The 13515-nt window shown below is 42.0% G+C and overlaps 1 protein-coding gene across 6 annotated transcripts in view; it reads right to left on the reverse strand.

Annotated features, from left to right (window-relative positions):
* VTI1A (vesicle transport through interaction with t-SNAREs 1A) overlaps positions 1-13515 on the reverse strand; it is a 314965-nt gene that overhangs the window by 14608 nt on the left and 286842 nt on the right. The window contains exon 9 of one of the 6 annotated variants that reach the window (XR_004972119.1): positions 3258-3378. The exons of the other annotated variants lie outside the window; for them this stretch is intronic. The gene's annotated coding sequence lies outside the window, so the exon portion shown is untranslated. The remainder of the gene's footprint in view (positions 1-3257; positions 3379-13515) is intronic. 6 annotated transcript variants of the gene reach the window in all.

Consider the following 13515-nt stretch of genomic DNA (forward strand, 5'->3'; position numbering starts at 1 on the left):
TTAGTATTTCATGCAAATTTTGTTATTTAATAATCATAACAAATCTATGACAAAGGAATCAGTGCGCCCATTTTCCAGAGGGGGAAACTGAGGCTTAGGGAGGTTAATCTGCCTAGGATCTAGTTAGTCACTGAAAAAGCTGATATTTAAAATTAGACCCTAATTCAAAGACTACGTGCTGTACGTGGTGAGAAAAGTAATGGCTGGTATCCTGGTGCATCTTACATTCTAGTTTACTTTGCACTTATGAATAAAACCAGGGATAATAACATATTTTCCCCCCACCTTATAGATTTTTGTGATGTTCAAGTGAGATCATCAAGTAAAAATAGAAAATGAAAACTTTTGCTGAAGAAACATGATATTATAATATTTTTATATGACATTAGTGAGTTGAGAGTTGCCGCAAATGCCATTCAGATACTAATAATTTTCAAAGAAAAAATACACCAAAATAGAATCAATGCTAAAACTATATGGGAAATTTGTTCTTGAGGATTCAGAGGCATAAGAAGATCTTGTCCTATCCTCACCATTAAGACCACCGATCTTTTTAACGTAATATCTATAATATATTAGTTATAAAGCAAAGGTTGTAAGTAGCAAGTACACTCGACCCAATTTTGCCAAAAGAAAAATATAAACTTAAAACAAAAATCGGAAACATAGACATAGAGATGATAGTACTAACTGTATTTAGGTGTGGGATCATGGCGATTTTTAAAAATCTTCTATGAGTCATTGCATTTTCCAGATTTTTTTTGGGTAATAAATATGCACCATTTTTACCATCAGAGAAAAGCAATTCAGCCTCTACCCTCCTATACAAAAACATCTTCTTCTTCCTTGGGTAAGAGTGAAAAATAAATTCTGAGCTTTGTGGTAGTTTGACTTCTGCTGAAATAACCGTTTATTTGAAATGCATTCCGATCTACACAAGTTGGGCTCAGTCTGTTGAGGGCCTTTGTCACCTTCAACTTGACAGAAAATCATCAGAAGTCAAGGAACAGGTGGCAACACGGCGCACTTGGAGAAAACCAACAACAATATGTGGGACTGCCAAGAAGTTGGAAGGACAGTGGTGCCTGGTCCGACTTCTGCCATGACCCATCGCTTGCACGGCGGCCTCAGAAGGGGACCCCTGCCTCCCCTGGAGCTCACGAGCAGTAGCTTAGCAGGAAAGTGCCACCGGTTTAGAAACACAAGGCCCTGTCCGATTTCCAGCAGTGCCACCAAGGAAGCTATTTTTAAGCATCTAATTGCATTTGTAGCATCTGGCATTCTGCACGCTCGTTTTATGACTTAATGTGGTACATGTTCCGCAAGACAAACAAGCAAAAGAGAGATTAAATGTGGGATGTTGGAGTCACGTCGGGTAGTCTCTGTATAGAAATATACAGTGTGCCCTAGAGATTATTCCAGGGCCAAGTACAGAATGTATAGAATTCCAATGTATAGAATCTCGTACTGGGGACGACTTGGCAGCTGCGGAGAAGAGGGACTGAACTTTATTTCTTAGGCCAGTGCACAGCCTCAGATGCTAACGTGCATTGTTAGGAAATGCCAACGTTTCAACTTAAATCATACAGCCTGGAACAGCGACACTCTGCCTTTCAGCAAATCACAAACAGCACAGATCTGGGTTTCTGGTACTAACTGGGGAGGGTTTCTAATTTGCTTATGCTATCTGCCTCATGTCAAGCTAATCTTCCCCCGGTTGCCTCCTCACGCTGTCTGAAATAATCCGCTTACTCCTGGTCTGTCCATAGCACTTTATATCAAATAACACGGCTTCCACCACACAGCCGCAGCCCGGGGCAGCCGTGCGGCCCGCGCTGGGCCATCGCTGAGTGTGTGGCAGTGACGGCAGGTGCCTCGACAGGCTGAAGGAGGCAGGAACGAGGGTGCAGCGAGGCTTCTGAATGGGTCAGAATGATGACATGCGTACGAACAGCACTAATTAACAACCGAAAGCATCATCTGATCACTGTTTTGAAAAGACTGAGACAGATCATCTTGCTTCCTCAGACAGGCAGGCAAAATATTTCAGGGTGTTCACCACCAGCCTATGTAATTATCACTATCAACATCCAAACTCGCTGCAAGAAAACTTTTTTTCTTTTCTAAGTGCAGCATCCCCCTCCCGCCCTTTGGAAAGGCTCCCGGAAGCATTACACAGCCACGCGGCTGGAGGCTCCCCTTTCAGGAGATCACAGCCCTGTCTTGACTCAGTTTTATGCCTTAGATTAAAAAAAAAAAATATTCGAGAAGAAAATCCTGACCCAAGGATATTTTTTCCCATTGATTTTTAGAGACGGTGGAAGGGAGGAAGGGAGAGAGGGAGGAAGGGAGAGAGAGAGAGAGAAAGAGAGAGAGAGAAATGTTGATATGAGAGAGACACATAGGTTGCCTCCCTCACGAACTCCAACTGGGGCCAGAATGAACCTGCAACCCAGGTACGTGCCCTTGATCAAACCCACAACCCTTCGGTGTGAGGGCCAATGCTCTAACCACTGAGAACACTGGCCAGGGCGGGAAGGAACTGTTTTTATTTGTATTAAGCAGAATAGCCTGGAATTCTAATGCTTGTAAAACATGTTGCAAGTGCACGTGTGTGTGAGAGCCCCAACACACAAAAGCAATGCTGGGCTGTGGTGCACAGTGGGGGGTGGAGCATGGCAGCTGAGGCTACAACAGGCTCTGGTCTCAGGTGGGCTTGGCTGTGTGACCTGAGGCAGAACACTGTCTGCTTTTGGGCCCCCATTTCCTTGTGTGCAAAGTGTCGGGAGTGGACGTTTGCAAGGATGGGGATTTCAAGGACGCCTTTTGCCACTAAGAAGTCTGTTTTCTAACTGAATGGTTCTTGTTCTTTTTCTTACACGAGTGTCTATTCTAACCAAGCAAATCCTTTCTGTTTCTTTGCAACACAGTGTATTTGAAAACATTTTGCTCACATTTCAGAGGTTACCGAAGGCGGGAAAAGTTATATTGTTTAATCCTACTTTATAGGAGTTTGCTTTTTCATTAGAGAACAGACCCAGTGATCGGTAAGTTATACGTACCCAAAGTGGAGGGTGGGGGAGGAGGTGAAGGAAAATAGGCCGCCTTCAAGCGCCTTGTGGAAATGTATAAAACAAGCAGCGAGATAGTCCTTTGCCAAACACTGTCATAAATTTTTTATTTGGCAGCTAACATTCTCACTAGTTTTCTTGGCAGCAATTGGGACCTTTAGCAAGAAAGGTGCAGGAGAAAAATACCTTGTTTAGAGATGTTTTCAACAGTTTCTGGGATTTTTTTCAGAACTTCTGCCTGCAGCACATTTTTACAACTCCAGTCTCCGATCACCTGATGAGTGGGTGGTGGGGTTTAAACTTCTTTCTTTTTCCAAAAAAAGGAAAGAAAGAATATATACAGAGAAAGCAAACAAGCAGTGCTACCCCCTCTGGCCTTCCACTGAGCCCATCCTTCTCATGGTTGTGGTAGGTATTTCTGATCTCCATGCTTAGCCTTCTCTGTCAAGACAAAAAACTGAAAATAATATCAGAATGTACCCTTTGTTGGGCCTGATAGGATCTGTATTGTATTCCCAGATGACAGAGAAAAATGAAAGTGAAACAAGCCAATGACTAGGCCATTTTTCTTCAACAGGTCTGCCCCAAACAGGCCCCACCTGGCTTCCTAGAGGGCTTCCTCTTTGTGTGCATAGTGACGTAATGGGCAAGGAGCTGCCCTGGGTTTGAAGCGGATATAAGCATGCGGGGATGCGACTCTGGCAGTCAAACTGTCCATGGTGGAAGGAGTGGAATGAAAGCTTCTGGAGTTGGTCACTACCCATCTCAGGGAGCCTCGGGCACTGAAAACTCTTTGAGGAGGAGGGCTTGGAATTCTGGGAAATAAGGGGTCAAAATACACAAGGAGCCCAAGATGAGATCTTTCATGACAATCACACCCTAAAGATTTTATAGAAACTTTGTATAGACTAGCAAAATCCCTCTACCAGGAGTCCTCCAGCTGAGTAAAGAGGCTGGCAAATTTACTCCCTCCACAACAAGTATAAACGTGGGCAACCATTAAAACAACCTTTTCAGGGCTCTGAATAATGAACAAAGTCAAAAAATCAAACAAACAAAACAACAAAAAACCCCCACCACAAACTGAGAAGTGTTTATTCATAGAAAGCTGGCAGAACTTCAGGTAAGAACATCGCCACCTTGCCCCCTAGCTTAGTTGGCTAGAATGATGGTGTTACCAGGGCAGGGCTGCCAGAGAAGGCTGACTTGATTTAGAAGCAGAGGGCAAAACCCAGGCCCAGTATCACTGTCAGTGAAAGTAGCAAACTTGGTAGGGAAATGAATGTTCTGCTAGCCCAAGGTTGCAGTACCAGCTGGGGCGAGTGACAGACCTAACAACAATTGATGTGGAGATCCTGGAAATGAGAGAGCCATAGTTGTGCCAGGGGAGCTCTGTGTACATCTCCTATCGATTGCAAAGTATGTGCACGTACTGGGAAGGCCTGAGAGACCCCAGTGAAAAGTCAAAGCCAAGGGAGGCTTGAGAAATGGCTGAACTTGGAATGTGCTCCTCAACACACATACAAATCACTTGACAGGGGATGGAAGCCTTATGGGTCGGAGGTTTTTTGGTACAACTTTTGCTCAACCATTGGCTGGCTACTAAGTTATGCACATAAAGGGGAAATCCTCTAGGAAGACAGGCTCATAAAATAAAAATAAGAGTAAAAAAACCCAAACCTGCAGGGGAGATAGATCCTGTATATTATGTTCAGGAAGGCTACTTAAAAATATCAGAGGCTGAGTTGTTATACTATACCATCTAAAATGTCTAGTTTTCCAACAAATAAATTATGATATGTCAAAAAGAAAAAAAAATAAGATAAAGTGCAAAAGTGTAATCTATAATAGGGAAAGAAAAAACAGTCAGTAGAATCTGATTTTGAGTGGTTCTGATGCAGGATTTAGCAAAGACTTCAAAGTAGCTATTATAAATATATTGAGAGAATTTAAGAAAACTATGCTTAAAGAATGAAAAGAAATGATCATGATGATATCTCAACAAATAAAGAACCACAATACAGAAAGAGGAACTAGAAAAATTATAAAAGTTGAAAACTAAAATGGATGAAATAAAGAGGAATCAGTGAACTTGACCATTTGTCAATAGAAATTATCCAATCTGAAGAAGACAAAGAAAAAAAGATTGAAGAAAAATGAGCAGAAACTCTGAGATCAGTGGGCAATAACCTGAAAACCAATTATGGCAGTCCCAGAGGGAGAAGGGACCAAGTAAGTGGCAGAGAAATATCTTGATAGAAATAATGGCAGAAAGAGAAAATCTTGAAAGCAGCAAGATAAAAATAACATTAAGTACAGACAAACAACAATATGAGTAATGGCTGACTTCTCATCAGAAACAATGGAGGGAGAAGACAGTGGAATAAGGTATTCAAAATGGTGAAAGGGTGAGGGTGGAAGTAACCTGTCTATCAAGAATTCTATATCTAGCAATACCATCCATCAAAAATGACGGTGAGTCCTAGCTGGTTTAGCTTAGTGAATAGAGCTTTGGCCTGCGGACTAAAGGGTCCTGTGCTCGATTCCAGTCAAAGGCACATGTCCGGGCTGTGAACTTGATCCCCAGTAGGGAGTGTGTAGGAGGCAGCCGATCAATGATTCTCTCTCATTATTGATGTTTCTATCTCTCTCTCCCTCTCCCTTCCTCTGAAATCAATACAAATATATTAAAAAAATGAGGGTGACATAAAGACATTTCTAAATAAGCAAATAATGATTTCTTTTGTTAGCAGACTTGCCGTATAAGAAATACTAAATGATGTTATTTATGCTGAAAGGAAATGACACCAGATGGTAACTCAAATCTACAGAAAGAAATGAAAAACCCTGGAAATGGTAAATAGAAAAAAAAAAACCTGTATATATTTTTCTCTTTCCTTAATTTCTTTACAAAACATAAAGATTGAATAAGCAGTAATATTAATTCAATATTGTTGAGTTTATGACATGTATAGATGTGACAATCATGGTACAAATGAATAGGGAAGAAGTTGACTGCACTGGAATAAAATTGCTGTTTATTAGAATTAAGTAGTTTATAAGTTTAAGTAGTCTGTAAAAAGTTAGGATATACATTGCAATTACTAGAGCAAAGACTAAAAACAACAACAAATGTAGTTTTAAAAAATTAGCAGATGAATTAAAATGGTATAACAAAAAGATCTGTTTTATAAAAGAAAGCTGAAAAGGAGAAGAGAAAACACATGAGGCACCTAGAAAACAAATACAAAACGGCAGACATACATCCAACAAGACAAAAAAAATCATGTAAATGTTACTGGACTAACTACTCCAATGGTCAGACTGGATAAAAGAAATCCAACTTTATGCTGTCTACGGAAGCCATACTTTAGATTCAAAAGCACAAGTAGGTGGGAAGTTAAAAGATAGAAATACATAAACCATGAAAACAGCGACCATAAGCGAGCCTGAATGTAACAGCAGACAAATAAACTTTAGGCCAAGAAATATTCCCCAAGACAAAGAGGGATATTTCAGAAACATAAAAGGGTCAATGCATCAGGAAGATATGAGATATATATATATATATATATATATATATATATATATATATATATATATAGCAACCAAATCCTGAAATACATTAAGGCAAAATTGACAGATGAAAGGGGAAATAGAAAGTTCAATAATTATATTTGGAGATTTCAATACTGCACATTAAAAAATCTGATAGAACTAGAAGCCTGGTGCACACATTTATGCACAGGCAGGGACCAGCCAGCCCACCCCAATGGGGGCCGATCAGGGCCAGGCCAGTGTGGGGGAGGAGATGTGGGAGATTGGCCAGCCCCATCTCCATGGGGGGCGGGGGGTCAATCAGGGATGGGGCCAGCTGGAAGAAGGGGCTGCGGGAAGTTTGGGGGACTGATGAGGGCCTGGATTGGCTGGTTGGCCACCGCAGTGCGCGTCATAGCAACTGGTTGTTCCGGTTGTTCCGCTGTCTGGTTGCTGGGCTTTTATATACATAGATAACTGGACAGAAAATCAATAAAGATATAGAAGATGTCAACACTATCAGCCACTTGACCTAATTATTGGACACTCTACCTAACGACAGAAGAATGCACATTCTTTTCAAAAGTATGTGGAATATTCCTCAGCATAGAGCATATGTGGGCCATAAAACAAGTCTCAATAAGTTAAAAAGATCTGAAATCGTAAAAGGTATATTCTCCAATCACAACAGGAGTACTTTAGAAATCAATAACAAAAAAAAGTAATTTGGGAAATCCCCAAGTATTAGAAAATTAAGTAAAACACTTATAATGAACTCATGAGTCAAACAAGAAATTGTAATGGAAATTAGAGGTTTTGAAATGAATGAAAAAGAAACAACTATCAATGTTTGTGGGATGAAACGAAAGCAAAACTTAGAGGGAAATTTATTTGCTTAATTAGAAAAACAGAAAACTTCCAATTCAATAATCTAAGCTGCCACATTAAGAAATTAGAGAAAGCAAATTAAACCCAACACAAGCAGAAAAAAGGAGTAAGGGTTAGACCAGAAATCAATCAGAGAGGAAACAGAAAACAATAGAGAAAACCAATGAAACCAAAAGTTGGCTTCTGAAAAGATCAACAAAACTGATAAACTGTTAGCTAGGATGACTAAGAAAAAAGAAAGAAGACAAAATTGCCAACATAAAGAATGAAAAAGGAACATCACTACTGAGTGAATGGAAATGAAAACAATTATAAGGAAATATTCTGAACAATTTTATGCCAAAAAATTAGACAATTTAGGTAAAATGGACAAATCCCTAGAAATACATGCATTTTATAATACATTCTATCACATACAGCAAGCATGTCAAACTCGTGGGCCATGGGCCGCAAGTGGCCCACAACGAATATTTTTGCGGCCCAGCCAATATAACGGTATGTAAAAAACATTTTAATAAAAATTTTGTAACTTAATTTTTACAATATCCTGTTATACATAATTATTAATAACGAATGACATTTGCTAATGACTGATTACTATAATCGTGTTGCATTCATTTCCCTTAAATGCCTAACGCGCAGGCACACAATTTCTCTCCACTAATACTAGCAGCGAATATTTTAGCAGCCGATTGCCGCATCATTAGTCTTGTACTGACTTGTTTGGTGTGCGCAACAGGAAATATTTTGCTTTTGGAGAACAAGAAAAATAGGTTTATTTGCATTACACTTATTAATTTGTGCAGCTATTCAGTGTCTGGTAAGTTGATGCTCAAGAAAAAATATTAATTTTATTAAAACGTTCTGTTATTTTATGTTAACAATTACTCATTTATTTTAGCCCTTTGTATTCAGAATGTCTCTATCGACATAAACCTGGTTCTATGAAAACTGAAGCTTTGTTTTTTTGTGGCCCACATAAACTTAAACTTTGTTTATTTGGCCCGTGTTAGCCTTTGAGTTTGACATGCCTGACATACAGCAAGCCTCACTTCACATCATTGATAGGTTCTATGTTTTAAATGAAATCAAATATAATGAAATTAATTTTAGTATAGGCTAATTGATATAATCAAGAGTTAAATTCTTATGGCATCACATCAATGTTATAATGAAACAATGCTGAACAAACCTACTATATGTAAACAAAAAATAATACTGCTCCTACACCAACTCTTTTAGACAATAAAGAAGAGAATACTTCCCAACTCATCCTGTGAGGCCAGCATTACTCTGATACAAAAGCAAAACAAAAGACATCACAATAAATATCCATCATGAACATAAGACACCACAATGCTTTACAAATATCATCAAATTGAATCCAGCAACACAGATCAAACACCATGACCAAATGTGATTTATCCCAATAACGCAAGGTTGGTTTAACGAAAATCAAGCAATGCAATACACTACATTAATAGAATAAAGGACACAACTCAGATGATCATCTCAGTAGACATAGTAAAAACATCTGGCAAAATCCAATACCTATTCATGATAGAAACTCTCCAAAAACTCGGAATAAAAAAAAACCAAACTTCCTTAATGTGATAAAAGGCATTTATGAAAAACCTGCAGCTAACATCACATTTAATGACTGGGCCAAGGTGTCTGTTTACCCCAGCTATCAAAGTTACACCGATGCACTGTGGTCGGAACGGCTTTGGAACTGTGTAAGCAAAACAGTTCAAGAGAACAGGAAATTACCTGAAGTTAGTAACTTACAATAAAATACTGACAGGTGGAAGAGAATGTGCCAAGGCAGAAAAATTTGGATCAGGTTATGCTAAAAGACAAGACTAGGCAACCTCCAAACAATGGAACATGGCATAGTATGAGGTCAAGAGTGTGAACTGGGTTTGATCCTGGCTCTCTGCCACTCTTCAGCTGTGTGACCTTGGGCGAAGTCCTTACCTCTCTGGGCCTCAGGATAGTGAGAATGCCTCTCGTACAGGGTTGCGGTAAGGATTACATAAGATAAACCACATGAAGACAATAGCACATGGTGACCACCATAAAAGTAAAGGGCTGGTATTATTTCTGTAACCATGCCTTTGTGTGGCTTTGAAACAGGGTTTGTAAACTCTGTTTGCCTTTGTTGGGGCAGTGGCTTCTGTGTCAGCCTGCACACCATTCTGTTCACAAAGCCTCAAGAGAAGTGGCTGCCCCCGGGAAGGCACTGGGGGCACCATAACGAGCCCCTCATTGTCATCTATGGAATTTATGGACCTCTGTCCCCCTCGGTCCCTCTTCCCTCCCTTCCCCACCCCTCCTGGGTCTTGCTTAGCCATACTGCTGCATCTGTGGGAAAACATTATTGGCTGTGCTTATACTCAGGGGTGCGGAGGTCTTTTTCTGTATAAGTTTACAGTGGAGAACAAGGAAAAGACCAAAACCCAAAGCCAACAGGGGCTGAGGGATCTGCCTGTATCTTGGATTTTCCCATGATATGAAAACACATGGATTTGGGGTGTAACGTGAACGGCCCCAAGATCTCTCCTGAGATCTGCATCTCAGTTACACAGAAATACTTATGAGGAGCCTTTAGAAAAGTCACTGGGAGGGTGTGTTAAATGAAAATCAAGATAACCTTTCTTAGGCATGCTTTCCCCATATACTCCAAAATCTTCCCTTTCTGACCAGAGTAAGAGTTGGAGAAATGCCTGCAAACAGGGGAAGTTTTTTTTTCTTCCTATTTTTTTCCCACCTCACATGAGTTGGGCACTCTTGGGATGAAGGGGAGCTTTGCCATTTGTAGACAAGAATGAAGCCTTTTGTGAACACCCTAAGTACACCACTGACTTGCTTTAAAAAGTGTCGAAGGCTATTTTTGGAGAACATGCGGTTGGCTGTGCCAAATTGAAACATTGACTTATCGCCCAATTTAGCAATAAAACATTAGAACTTACAATTAAGACTGCTCTGTTTACTCCAAATGAGTTTGTCAACATGCGGCAAATATATTTCTGTTATCATAATAAAACCAAGAAAGGGGCGGGGGTGGTCTCTCGCCACTGAAGGCCACGCTGAGAAGCACTCCTGAACACTGAAATGTGAGCAGCCCTGTCATATAGGCAACGACTTTTCCCCGAAGAGCGGATCCTGGGTGTAGCTATATTCGTGCATAATAGGTTTATTCTCATTCAGAAAACAGGAATGACTTTATGGTTCCAAAGTAAAACTAGTGGAAAAAATATGCTGGCAGATTTGCTACAGATGTGGTCTCTGACACGTACGCACGGGGAATCTGCTATTAATCACATGGTAAGATTTGAACATTATGAAGTACAAGGCAGACAACCACTAAGTTCAAGGTCTGACTTGATAAGAAAGAGAGAGAGAGAAAGAAAGAGAGAGAGAGAGAGAGAGAGAGAGAGAGAGAAAGGATCAGCGTGCCTGTGTCCACCATTGCGTTGAAACATACTGCTTTAAAAGATACCATTCATCCCCTTCCCTGTTTTTTGCCCCATTTTATTTCAAGGTCAGCCTGCCTTTTGTTGGGTTCCCTTGGCGCTGATGCAGACGACAGTTTTGGGGAAAAGCGCAGCCCTTCGGCTGCCCCACACGCTGTCCGGACTAGGGCATTTGTTCATGGAGCCCAGACACCACGAACTGGGGACCAGGAGAGCCAGGAGCACATTTGGGAACGGCTCAGCACCTAGGCCCTGCAGGCCTTTGTCACCACCTGCCTCCAGGGTTAAGGTGGCCACGGTAATTATGCCAAGGCCGTGCATTACTCTGACAAAGTAATCCATCAAATAATTTCTCACAATTTCAAGTCACCCCTCGAATTTTCCTTACCTCCAAAGCCAGCTGGATATTATATTACTGAAGCTGTTGAAAGGGTGGAACACTAGCCGTGGAGCCAAAGGCCACGGCAACTATGCAATGCATAAATTTTTATTGTTTGCTCAGTATTGAAATCTCATTAGGGTCCATAAGTCATCTGAACACCGTGAACATTTACATCTGTTGATCATGAGAACTTAGAAGGAATGTACACCTTTGGCTAACTTGTTTTCAGAGGCAGAGTGTGCGTTCATGTGTGTGTGCGTGCGTGCGTGTGTGTGTGTGTGTGCGTGTATGCACGCACACAAGTTCATATGTTTTTAGCCCTTGAACAGCTGTGGTTTAAATATCCCTTACTCCAACCAATTTCCAACCTGCATTTAAATATCCCAAAGTTGTTTTCATTTGGCAGCTTTCAGACAAAGACTCAGTTCTCTTCGAGTCCAGCTTAATCAATGTTGGAAAATTCCACTCATTGCACACGGGCCTTCGTGCAGCTCTGCTGTGTTAATGACCTCAGAATTATCCCGAAGATTACAGGCCTTTCTTTCAATGTATATATGCTTTTGTCTTCGCTTAATTATGGCTTCGGAGTTCACTCGAGAGAGAAAATACAAGCGTGACTGTTTCAGGTTGTCCAGATTCATGTCCACACGTTTTTGGTGTGTGTGTATGTAAACCTCTCTCTTGCTAAGTTCTACCCTTTTGCTTTGGCAGTAGTTCGTTTACAAGGCTCTTAGAGGTTCCATGGACACTATATTTTGAAGGCGACAATCACTGAATCACACAGTTGAAACTGGAAGGTGAAAGGGCCTTAGGAGCCATCTAACCAGGCCAGCCCTCTTCCCCTAACACCACCCCCAGACAAGTGGTCTGTCAGGAATGCATCCACTTCGGGAATGAACTGTGGCAGCAGCTGAAAGGCCCTTGGCCCACACTCCCTAGCAGCTCAGGGCAGAGATGAAGGGAGAACATTGTGTCCCATGAGAAGTCTGGAGGGCATTCAGGTGAACCAAGTGTGAGCACCCAGACTGGCATCTGGCGAGGGCACCCACTAGCAGCCAGATGATGGCAGTGACCTTCTGACAAGTCTTGTCAACTCCAGCTGCTCTTCAGCGGGACTTACTAACACGCTGCGACGGGAAGAATGGAGAGCAGATGTTTTCACTCAGAGGCTTGGAAATGCTCACGTCCCATCTTCTCCCCCAGGAGGAAGGGCATGAGTGTCCACTAGGAAAAGGAAACCAAAGGGCACGCACATCCACGTGGGAAAAGGAAGCTAAAGGGCTGAATACAGGGCCTGGCCTGGTTCAAGCCTCATGGAAACGTCCTTTCCAGGTGCTCTCGAGTCAGCGCTGGTGTCCACCTTCCCTCTCAGTGCTGTGTGGACAGGCTCAGCGCTCAAATGTTTACGGCGGTGCCATGGCCCCGGACACACAGTGGAGCACACACCAGAGCAGGGTTGGGGGAGTGATGGAATTCAACTCTGGGGTAAAAGGGAAGAGATCTGGATCTGGAGATGCAATGATGGTGCAAAATCAGACAGGGGCCTGGCCTCATGGAGCTTCCAGACCTCACTGAAACACACACACACAGTACAATTTCCAACTGTAAGTGCCACATAACCATGAATACAAGAAAAGCAGATAGGAAACCATGAGAGTCTGGAAGACAGGACTTGTGTCAGTAGGATTTCTATGAAAGTAGGTGCTGAAATGGAGTTAGGAGTGAAGGAAGTTTATTGGAGGGTGGTACCCCCTGTGAAAGATGAAAGGGGAGGCAGGATTGGGCAGGGAAAGGATTCTGACCATCCTACAGCTCTGAATCTTAGGAAAGCAAAAGGGGGTAGAGGCAGGAACCGGCAGGTAGAGCCTGGAACCACATGGCAGCTGTGGGCTAATCTCAGGCAACCCCATGAGGAGTGCTGGGGCAAAGACGGCTCTGTTCCATCAGAGGACTCCCAGTGGGCAGAAGTGGCTTGGCCTGTGCTCACGCAAAGGCTAAGCTCAGTTGCTGAGCTGGGTACCAGCAGGTGCCAACACCTGGAGCTACTGCATGCCTCTCGGCTTGATGGCTGTACCTCTATGGCTGCCATAGGCCTGAGCTCAGCGAGGGCCCTGGAGAGGGCTTCCTTAAGGTGGTGATGATGTTGAGTTGAGATCTGAAG

Source organism: Myotis myotis, unplaced genomic scaffold (genome assembly GCF_014108235.1).
Source record: "Myotis myotis isolate mMyoMyo1 unplaced genomic scaffold, mMyoMyo1.p scaffold_m19_p_15, whole genome shotgun sequence".
Taxonomy (NCBI): domain Eukaryota; kingdom Metazoa; phylum Chordata; class Mammalia; order Chiroptera; family Vespertilionidae; genus Myotis; species Myotis myotis.